The 12,003-nt window shown below is 40.4% G+C and overlaps 1 protein-coding gene across 1 annotated transcript in view; it reads right to left on the reverse strand.

The window, feature by feature from the left end:
* SMURF2 (SMAD specific E3 ubiquitin protein ligase 2) overlaps window positions 1-12,003 on the reverse strand; it is a gene marked incomplete at both ends in the record, with an annotated part of 52,655 nt that overhangs the window by 29,558 nt on the left and 11,094 nt on the right. The gene's annotated exons all lie outside the window — the stretch shown is intronic.

The raw sequence follows: 12,003 nt of genomic DNA on the forward strand, positions 1-12,003 counted from the left end.
AGATAAGAAAAATTTTTTTTTTTTTTTACCTGAAAAAACATCAGGGTGGAGCAGGCTAAATTGTAACACTAAAGTTTCATAGCTCCAAAAATATGTATTATTGTAGAAGCTGAACATTTTGGGCAGCTTTTTTGATTATGTAAATAGGAAGGAACATCTGTACTTCTCCACCAAAAATACCAAGGGGGAAATAAGAATGGAGTATATAAAAATGGAGGTGAAAAAAATACTTCTATAAAAGGAGACAACTTTCATATAACAGTGCCAAAGTACACACACAAGACTTCTCACAAATCGCACTGCTATTCAACTACACACACTTATTCATTATGGCAGGTTTAGCAAGCAGGAACTATTAGATTCCCCTGCAAAACACTAAAGCACTTAATGGGTAACACAGAAAGATTCCAGAGTATTGAGTGAAAAAAGAAAACATGGAAGTACGTGGTTGGAATCAATGCTGCAGAAGACTCCTCGGTATAGGAGCCTTTTTGACATATTTTTTTAACGAGACCTCCAATATTTGTCACTCCCAGGAAACACAAGAGAGAAAGGAGCACCCAGTCAGCGCATCCCACAGCCACCAACCCCAAGCGTTTCAGGCTTTCCCTACAGAAGGCCCCCCACAGATCCCCCACATTCTCTCATATGTCGTGGAGACTTCCACAGTGGGGCAGAGAAGCACCATCCTGAATAGCTTTGCATGCTAGCTCAGTCCAAGTTACATATTTACATATTATTTTACGTCAATGGAATGAAGGCTTCCCCAGTTTTTATGTGGCCATGTTCATAGAGATAATGATGTAGTGAAAGCACTTTCCAAAGGAATTCAACACTGTAAAGTCTCACTAAAACTCTGCTCAGGTCTAACAAATGTCTGTTCCATGATACAGAAGGGGATATTCATTAGTGACTGCAGGTAGTCATAAAACAATCTCCTGTGCACTGGCACACACTATAGGAAAGGCATATATAAGTTCCCAGGAAAGTTTCAGCAAATTAGCTTAATGCAGTGGGATGCTAACAACAATACTGTCAATCTGAAGTAAAAGGACTGGTGCCAGGTTGTTATCAGTTGTTCCTTCTAAAGACGAAAAGGGTCAAGAAATAGTTTTTCAGCTCAAAGACACAACGGGCCTCCTAAAACATTACTGTATTTAAGGGATTTTCACCCAATAAGTCTCACTATAAACAGTCAACAAATGGTACCACACTGATAACGTGCCAAACATGTTCGGTGCTGCTGATACCTGGAGTTCAACATGTGCAACAAGAAGACTATAGCACCACAGTCTGCTCCATGAATCTATCAAATACTGCCCGCAGGATGATGCGGTAGAACCCCGCAGGCCTCCAGATGCCCAGCAATTTAACCACTGCTCCATTTATAAGCAGCTGATAACTTAAAAGACATTGAAGGAAATAGATAATAACAGAAACTTAGAGAAATGCACCTGCAATTCCTTAAGATTTTATTAAAACAGGAATATCCTCAGCCTGACAGCTGTCAACAAACACCACTCACCCAAGGCATCTTTCATCCGGTGGTATTGAAATCTTCATATAAAGCAGATGCTTATCTAGATGGTCACTTTCTTAAACATATCAGAAAATTACTACTTGCACAATTTCATCCACTGCAAAAAATGGGATCTGTCAAGTGAAGCCAAAGATTCTAAATGACAGTTGAGGCAAAATTCATCTCCAGCACAGTGGGCAGACCATATGCTCCAGAAATTGCAAAATGCCCCAAATAAAAGAGATTTGACGAGTCTTTTCAGAAAGAAATCAGAAGGTTAATGGATTATGAAAACTTGCTTTCAAAATATTAATCAATTCTGTCAGTGCAATTTAACCAATGCCTCATGTTGCACAACATACAAACTAATAACTGTTTCCCCAACAATTAGCCATTAGTGAAGAAACTCATACTATGGCCCAAGTTCTCTCCTTCTAGTAACCGCACTGATTCTGACTAATCAGTCTTTATTCTGCCTTTATCAGGTTAGCAAACAGGAGGCACATGAGAAACTGTCCCTTAGGTACACCCTTTCTACCAGGTATTTCTACGTAAAAAAAATCCCAGCAGCATCAGCTCACTTCTAAATGAAACAATCTTCTTCCATGTGTGGAGTTCCAATCTGCCTCAGGACTTCTGCATGTTTTCCCACCGATGGGAAACGTACCGTGGTTTATGCTCCATTTTTCTAACCATTTCAACACTGCATTAGACCTGTTCTGAATATTCTGATAACCGACTGATTAATAGCTCCCTGAGAATAAAAACGAAGGAAGTTCATTTCCTATGGATTGATGTTTTACTGTTGTCTGAAAGCTACAGCTGAAGCTTTTCCCAGTGGCAGGGCACTCACATGGCTGCTCTCCCACGCAGGCTCTGCAGTGGTCTACCAACACCTCATCTCTTGCTGCAGCTTTTTCCTCTCTGGTCAGGTCACTGCGACAGGTCTCAGCAATTCTCATGAAACTCACAGGGCTTACTTATCTTTAAGACCTCTATCCTATGTTAAATTTCAGCCAAAGATTCCAAAAACAGAAAGAACCAAAGAAAGGTCACTTTATTCCTCAAAGAGCCAAGTGCAAATGCTGATTTGAGCCCCACACAATGAATGAAACACCCATCATTACCAGATCTATGCAGCTGCACCATTAGCAGACCCTCTAAAGGCCACAAAAGGATATTATTTGTTTGAGAACTAACATGTACAAGTAACATTCTTATTAAAATTATTCGGAATCAGAAAAAAGTACGAAGCTATTTAAACTTACACTGAACTTTTTCAGAAACTAGAATACAAACCAGCACCCATATCTATCAACACTGGTTTGAAAAAGGAGGAGGAGCACTGTACCAGCAGTGCATCATCAAAAGACATTAATGGCTTCCAGTACACATAAGTAGATAAAGCATTCATCACAAAATATCAGTGAGTCAGTGGATACCTATGTTTTGTATTTATTACAGACTTCCTGGGAAGTCTACAGAAAAGAGAACACCACTATCCCAACATGAAGGAACAACGTTCGTGTGCCAAGACAAACACACACATCAGGTTTACATGCTGTGTGTTCAGTACATACCTCTGTATCATGCCTTAAGATGTCATTCTACACATGCTATGGACAATAGTGACACTGAAATTTTAAAACACATGACAAATTGTATTAATTCTTAAGCTATCCTAACGAGTAATTTTTAAACATGTATTGGAGAGATTGATATTTTGGATGAAAGATACAAGAAGAAAGGAAAGAAAATAAGAAGTAATCACGAATGTCCATGAAAGTAAGCACACAAAGAGAAGGAAACACATGATCAATGCATTTAACATTCAGTACGTGACTGAGAAAGAGAACAATGCCCATCAGGCTCTGCTGGGTGAGCACTGCTGTGCCAGTGGCAGCCCAGAGCTCCGCGGAGGAAGAAAAGGAGTAGGTCCAAAGCCAAGGCTGTGTTTACTGATGTTCTGTCATTTCAGTGTCATCACCATCGTGGAACTAAATCAGCCCTCTCCTGAGTTCAAATTTTAGCACTGTAATTTCTGGGTGTATTTTTTTGTTTTTTAACCCAAGGGCTTTTCTCCCAGAAAAAGTGCTTATTCCAGAAGATACGGAACCCATGGGATAGCGGGGAGAAGGACAGGCTGCCTATCAATTTCTACCACAATAGCTCATTTTGAAGACAAGTCTTGCTTCCCCCTACAGAAACACCATCTTTTAATGAAATCCATTAGCATTGCTTTTTGTGATCAGATCCCAGTTGTTTGCATGTAATACGCAGTGCAATACAATCGCTAAAATAAGTCCCAGCTGTAGAAACACAATGCTATGCTGTTGCTAATGCGTGTTGTACTGATAATGAATGGTCGTCTATGCTTTAATCTGAATAAAGCTCCCAACTGCTCTGTCTCTTCTTGCCAAAAATTCCCCTTCCTCCTCCAGACTGTGGTTGCATTCCAATTACACTGCTGATTGGAATGAGCCTGCTCTGGGGGCAGGGAGAGGGAGGGACACACCACCAGCACACCCCTCCTGGCTTCCACATTGCTGTCCCTGAGACACAGCAATCACTGGGCTGTTCTGAACCTGTGGCTGACATTACACTTCTCCTCAGATTGCATACAACTTCGCAACGTTGTTTTCTTAGAAAAACATCTGAGAGGGGCAAACCATACACTGTGCACAGGTTCCAGCAGCACAGCTCAATGCTTAAACATTTCAAACAAATTCCTACTGTTTGCAGCCATTGCTGGCAAGCTGCTGAGCAACTTTTATTTTCCTGCTCTCACTCCCTCCTTGGATCTGCTTTAATTCCCACATGGGAAGATATAAAACAGGAGGTCTTCAATACAAAGAGAGCTGTAAATAATGCCATACAGATTTGTAACTACAGCTATTGAGGTAATTGCTTTCTCAGTTAAAGTTTTAAAATGAAACTGTTTATCCAACTACTCACATTAAATTTTATTTTACAATTATCTCTGGGGATTCTTTTTAAGTTTCATTTCCTTTCAATTTTCATTTCCTTTGGAAAGTTTTTTGTTATCTTTTTCTCCTGCAGATGAACAAACTAAATGACCACAATCATCAGGTAAGAATTTCCTTTCAAGTTAATGAAATTTGTGCATTTTAAGAAGATTACAATTGATTCTCATCAAGAAGGGACACACAAATTTAAAGTAAACCTAACAAAGAAATGTTTTACAGGTGCATAGGAGTTCTGAGTTCAGAAGGTATTGAGGCATGAAATGCCTAAAACAGCAGCAGCTGACTATTATGACTATTATTCCAACCCTGATCACTAATCAACACGAGCTGGAAGGTTTCAGGTTGCACCTAGCAATCAGGAAAGCTGCAGCTGTTCCTCTCTCAAATCAGGTCTAGCAAGCCTATGGATGCAAGGTAGATCAGGAAGCTGAACTGGCTTAACAGAAAGCTAACCTTCTGGGGAGATGGATTAGTTTTCCACTGGCTCCAAGAGCTGCACTGACTTACCCTGCAGCCACGCCATCAGTGGAGCTTAATGCAAGGAAGCAGCAGAGGAGGCGAGGAGAGGCTGGACTACAATTCTGACAGTAACCTGCAGCTGTGCTGTGAAAACACACTCCAGACCAGTGAGTTTTGCAGTTCTAAAACCCGGATTTTCATTTTTAAGCAGACTGATAGTTTAACTTCTGACTCTGCTGTGCAGTTTCAGACATTCACTAAATACAGATAGATATATAAAGGAAGCATTTTTTGCCATCAGGATATCAAAATAAGTAGCTACCAGCTCCATGTTCTGAGAGACAATCTTAAAAACTCAGACTATTATTTTTATTTCCCAAAGCACACAGAAGCACAGAATCAAAGCACTGAACAAAGCACCTCTCTTGCAAGCACACACACAACTGCTTTAAGAGTGCTTTGCCTTTACGTGGTAACATCTTCTCTTGGAGTCCCAGCATACAGCAGGAATTCAGGACAACCCATTGAGCAGTAAAGAAGAATCGGCACAAAACACGAATAAACTCAGATGCTGGCCAGAGGCAGCACATGCTGAGACGGAGGACCCAAACAACAAGCAGAGGGATGCCCATCTCCCCCAGGGCTGGGCAACAAACCAGTGGCGACTGCCATTAAACCAGGTGTGAACTCTGGAGGACCAGCCAAGCACCGCTGTCTTCCTGAAGGGAAGCAGCCAGGTAGGCCTGGAATCACCATCACTAACTGTTTCATCTGCATGTCTTTTCTCCCTGAATTAGGAAATGCATACCGTGCTCCCTTCTGCCCCAGGACAAGTTGGAAGGGCTGGCAGCTTCTTAACAGGCACAACTGTCTGGAGCTGACATCTCCCTCTACGCTCACAACATGCACACAGCTCACACTGGTAGAAAACTATTTTACAATTCACTTTCAGGATTATAAAACCTAAATTTAGAATCACATCCCTATTCCAGTTGCCTCTTCTTACTTGGAACGCACATTAGAACAATTCAGAACTACAATGTTTTTGTGAAGTGGTATTAAGATACTGATAAATCAGGTTGACAAACAAATGTACTAAGTTACATTAATCCATTATTGTTAGGCTGATATACAAACACAAGGTACACAGCTTTTAAATACACTTTTTAAATACCTACTAGGGTATTCTTAGCATAAGAAAAGCTCTTGTAACAAGAATTTCCTTTAATAATTGTTAAAATTCTAAATTATCCCATAAACGCATTCCTGCAAGTTCAAATTCAACATAAGCCAGACGCTAAACCCTTGATACACTGCATGTAAAATGAAACCCATTTCAAAGGATCACAGGCACCTGCTTGTGAGCACTGTCACTCTGAATTCTGTCTCAACAAATTGCAATGATACCTTTGGGACTAAACAAACAGAAGCACCATAATCTACATTCAAACACCAAACGCCAGTACGGATTGCTGAGATGTGAAAAAAGTCCTAAATAATACAATTTAGTGCAAAATGTGACAGAAACCAACAGTAACTTTTCTTTGCTGCAGATTCACTGTATGAAATGTTGCCTGCAGCAGAAGGCTGCATTTAACTCATTTTGGAATTCCTGACCCACATTTTCCTTGAACGCAACTCATGGAGATTAAAGATGAGATGACAAACACCATGTATTTATCGTGGAAGAAGCGATAATAAATACGTATTGTATGACAGAATTGAAACAGGACAACAAATCATTCACCTCGTGCAATAACAAAACTGCTGTAAATTCCCATAGGAGGAGGAGCAGCAGCAGGACGAGGGCTGGGCAGCCTGTGCCTGCCATGGCTGCGGCCACATGGAGCCTGCCGAGATTTGCCATGTTTAGACTCCTGTTTTAACATCACGATGTCTACTTCACAGTATTGTTTTACTGTAAACAAAAGGCTTCCTTTTCCACTTCTCCTCCCCTATTCCACTCTAAGCCAAAAGTAAAACAAAACAAAAAACCCGACACCATCGCATTCTTGGTTGGAGCAAGTAATGCATTCACATTTCCTAGCTTCATTCAGCGATGGGCCGGCTGCCACGCACGTCATTAAGCCTATTCATGTGTCCAGTTTATTTGATACACCCGTCAGGAGGGAAGGAAAGAAATGATGCTGCCACTTTTGCTGTGAAGGTGGCAGTCCTCCCCCAGCACTGTCAGTGTCAGCAGAAGGCTTGCAAGTCTGACACAGGTTTAAACCAGCAGAGCGGAATACGTAGAGGCGAAAGCTGAAGATATACAAATTTTTTTTAAAGCTAAATACCAAATAGGCAAATTAATCTGCATGGAATAGTACTGCACCATCCCCACTGGGGGGATGTGGAAGATAGGGGTTCAATCACAGCCCCAAGCAGAAGAAACACGTGGGAAACTTTAAGAAAACAAAGGCTATTGCGAATATTTGCATTTCCTGGTTTAGTGTGCATGGAGCCTCTCAGACCAGCCAGGATGTTTCTAACACATAACTTTCATACACTAGGAATTCCACTTAACTTCTCCACCCTACTACAAAAAATGACCTAATGCTCACATCTCGCCCATTTTGCACAATCTGAAACAGCACTATTGTATCAAGAAGTCATCCTAAACAGACCACTTACAAGCACTAAATACCACGCTGGTTCATTATTGGGCACAAAAGTCTACATCTTGAAATCAGAAAGTGTTAAATATTTGGGGGAAGAAAAAAAAAAAAAAGCTGTCAGTAGTCAGTGATGTGTTTCAAAAGTCATCCCTTCTGTTTCTCACATTTGTAGACTGCATAAAATTGTCCACCAATAAACACAGGGTGGGAAACAAACTCCTTACAAACCAGTGTGCCCGTCAGCTTTACTGCATGATCTTTTCAATTGCAATCAAATGTAATTCACCTTCCTGCAGTATCAAAAACATAATTCCTCAAAAAACAAACAAACAAACAAAACACCACAACAAAGTCACCAAGATTAAGTAGTCTGAAACCTGCAGATATGGTTATTATATTCAGATGTGAGAGAAGTACGAGCATTTTATGAGCATTAATTCTATTATCCTAGAAACGCAGAAATAAAACAGTATTTAAGATCTCAGAAAAAGGGGATATTCTACCTCAATCTCTTCAGAATCATTATGCTGAATTCTTACCTCAGTCCTTAAAAACTTGTTACAAATCCCAGCAGTTAGTTTTTAAGCAAGGCCCAGGGTAGACTGCAGTAATTAGTCCCAAATTATCAGGTCGCATGCCCCCAAATATTTAGCAAACATGGGATTCTTCCTCTGAGGATGAGTAAATAAATTTAACACGGAAATTTAGCCACAGATTCCTCAGCCTCCTTTGATAAGAACAGGAGTGGGGAAAAAAGCTAATAGAGGTAACAAATCATAGCTCTGTTCTGATCTATTCCATGTACCTGTGTTAATGTGCTGGGGGGAAAGAACCTCGCTAATAAGAAGCAGAGCGCTGGGATTTGTCTCACTGCAGTGAAACTCTCCACCCTCTGAATGAGCTGTAATGGAGGCAACAACAAAAGAAATTCATGATCTAATTACAAACCAGACAAAAATGCCCTGAATTTTCAAAAGGCCTTCAGACAAGAGGCACCTGCAGCTAACCCCGGTCCTGGCTAGCAGGAGCTGCAGGCACCAGAAGCTTTTCAGACTTCAGGACCGCTCTGTCTGTCAGGACAGCCACACACTTGATTTAAACAGGAAGTCTCAAAATTCTGCTGCTATAAACACGGTCCTGGTGGGACGCTGCTGCTGGGGCTTGCCTGGGAAGAGGCAGAAGAAAAAAAAAACAAAACCAGTCCCAAAACACGCACATTATTTACCTTCATACTCACAGTAACTCTCAGGTTGCTCTTCAGCAAAATGCTGTACTGACTGAGTCGGTACCAAAAGCATTGCCAGCTGCTTTGTAAGAAATAAGTCCTAAACATGACAGCAGCTAAGGCAACAACTTTCTTCAGGGGAAAAAAAAAACGTCCTGGCATTTCAGAAACTTGAAATATTTGAGAGAATTTTTAAATGATTCCTTCAAAAATAAAACAACATAGAAAGTTCACAAAGATCGTGATCTCAACACTATCACTGGTGAAAAAGAACACTAACGAAGGGCAAACCTGGGTATTTCCCAAATTTCAAAGCATAATTTTGTTCTACTACAACCTGATGTACTGAAACCATATTATATTGGGGGAATACTGATGACTGATGTATTCTTTACATACATCTTCCTTCAGTACCAGCAGCATCCACAACTTTAGACATGGATTGTGATCTGTCTCCTTGATAAAGTAGGAATCCTGCCTCCTCCTTTAATGCAGTGGAAACATTTATGTGCGAGTTCTCTATGTACTTCTCTAGGAAAGAAGTGTTTGCAGTGAAGTGCCTTCAGCTCTGGGAGCTGCCTCTCTCTTCAGCTTGGCAGTTCAGTGAAGCCTAATCTTGTCCTACGTATTTATTAAGGGCCTACACAAAAGAATAGGGTCAGCAGAAAGATCTGTGGAATCTCTATACCTTTACGTGGTTGTCAAGCTTATGTCTCTGATTACTTGCATCTCTACCTACAGAAATCTAATACTATAAACATCAACAGCTCATAGAAAGTACACATGGAAAAGCAAGGTCACAATCACACACCTTGTTAAAGATCTCAGGTAACCCAGTCCAGCCCTATCCTGCCAAATATATATATATATAAGTATATTTAGTAAGGAGCACATGGCAGAAGATTTGTACCATTTCTTATAAGGCTGCACATGTAAGGGAGGAGCCAAGGATGAGAAGGCCAGTTTTCCAGAGGAATCCTTACATTCGTTTACTGGGCACGTTGCTCCTTGGATATCTCAAGAGCTAACAGAGTGCTGTCTCAGGCCTGAGAAACATATAAATATTTTCTAAACAATACAGTAACTTACCAAGCAAAACCGTTTTCCCTCTCACAACTGTCTTCTTTCATCCCAGTTATTTAATAACGAACACCTTCAAATGACGCAATTCCTTTAGTTTCTCTGTCATCTACAGATCTTACAGATGATACAACCAAACACTATTTCCTGTTCTGAACATCTGACACACCTGGCCTATTCTTCACGTATTGTACAATAGTAATGGCATTGTCAGTATTATGTAGATACAAGATTTTCAACTATTAAAAATTAAATTGCAATGGCTGCCCTGGAACTGGCACACTGTGTTAAACTACATCTCCAGCTAATCATTTATTTTCACTGAACATTAAGAGCAAAAATCCACTACTCTGTTTTACCAAGCTCTGCCAGCATCCCTCACGTCATACTTGCATTCCAGATGTGTAACAGTCCTCGCTAGGAAGAAATATTGCTGAAGGGTCATAAGAATGGAGTACATCTAAAATGCATGAAAACAGCTCATGATTTTGTTAAAAATCCCATGTAAGCTGCAACTTGCAAAGCAGAAATTAGAACTAACAGTGAGCCTGGTGGTTTGATCCTAAATATAGATTGCTGCTCAGGAGACAATAAAAAACACAGGATTGGAGAAGATAAAGTGTTAATCACATATTTGGTGGTTTATGAGCCAAAGCAGTCTGAGGTTTAAACTGCTTCTGCTCAGTGCTCATCCCATTCAGAGACGATGAATCATTTCCCATTTGGCAACACTTCTGCCTACAAGGCTGTCTTCTGTGAGATTTCTCCTGTATCCTTGTAATAGATTTGCTAATTTAGTACACCTGACTTTGAGCAAAAACTATTGTTGCCAGCTGTCAGACTAGACCTCGTCCTGTTTATCAGACACATCTAAACCATCCTGTTCTGCCCCCATCACAGAAACAGAACTCTTTACTAATCCCACTGCAGTAAATTACTTTCTAATATCCTTGTTTTTCTTACTCTGCCAAAATACCAACACGTAGATTTAAAGCAACAGCAAAATCAATTTATCCACAGCAACTGAGCTCAAACCAGTTTACCCAGTAACCACTACTTTTTTTAAGTAGTATTTGCTGTTCTGGTCATTCTGGCTGTGAATTCGTGAGTCTCAGCAGTAGAAGTCTGACTACTTTAAATGAAGGTAATATAAGCTCACGGGGAATTAAGGCAGACTTCCACATCTCTTCGAAAGATAAATCTGAGCAAAACAAAGTATTAAATGCCTCACACACTAAAACATTTCATTTTCCCAAGGGCTTTGTGCATGCAGAAGAAAACTGCATTACTTTCTGTTTATAAATATTTGTCTGGACAGCAGCTTAAAAGGGCAGGGTAGGGGCTACAGAAAAATATGTTCTGTTTTCAAAGAAAAAAAGCCCAACAACCAAAACAACCTGCCTCCATGGAGTGTGGGAAATAGATGGAAAAACAATTTGTGTGACCCTTCTAATCCTAAACAAAATCTACCAGAATTTGTCTTTATGTTCTGCATTACACACATCAGTTATGCAGATGCAACAAGTGGAGTCACTCCTTTTTAGGCGCCCAGAATTCCTACTGCACTTTAAAAAGCTCAAGAGTTCACCTAATGCCCATGTTGGATGCTATTTTGATACTTCTACCCTTCCAAATATTGTACAACTCAGTATAATCAACAAAAACACAAGAACACATCTACTCTCCCCCACCCAAGCGGAAAAAAAAATAAAAAAAGTATTTACATTCCTCTTTTTTTTTTTTTCTTCCCATTTTTAGAGGACCATGGAACTGCTTACTCATTTCCAGCATTCGGATCTGGCTCCATGAATTCCTGGTGATCTGAGGTGCTGTACCTGAGCTCTCCCTTGGGACTGGCTCTGAATGGCCGTGTTCTACCTGCAGGTTCCATACTGCCTTTCCAATGGCTTCTGCTCAGTTTGCCACCAGAACTAAACTAAACTATATCTGCTTATTTGTAGACCAGCTGAGGACATCCACTGATGTTTTTGTTCAAGAAAATATCCACATAACATGCAAACCAGAACCGACAGATTTCAGACATGAAAATTAAAATAGTAAAAAGAAATATGAAAAATCAAGTGCACAAACTCCAGAATGGCTGCCCATACAGGT

Source organism: Tetrao urogallus (genome assembly GCF_951394365.1).
Source record: "Tetrao urogallus genome assembly, chromosome: 18".
In the NCBI taxonomy this organism is placed as follows: domain Eukaryota; kingdom Metazoa; phylum Chordata; class Aves; order Galliformes; family Phasianidae; genus Tetrao; species Tetrao urogallus.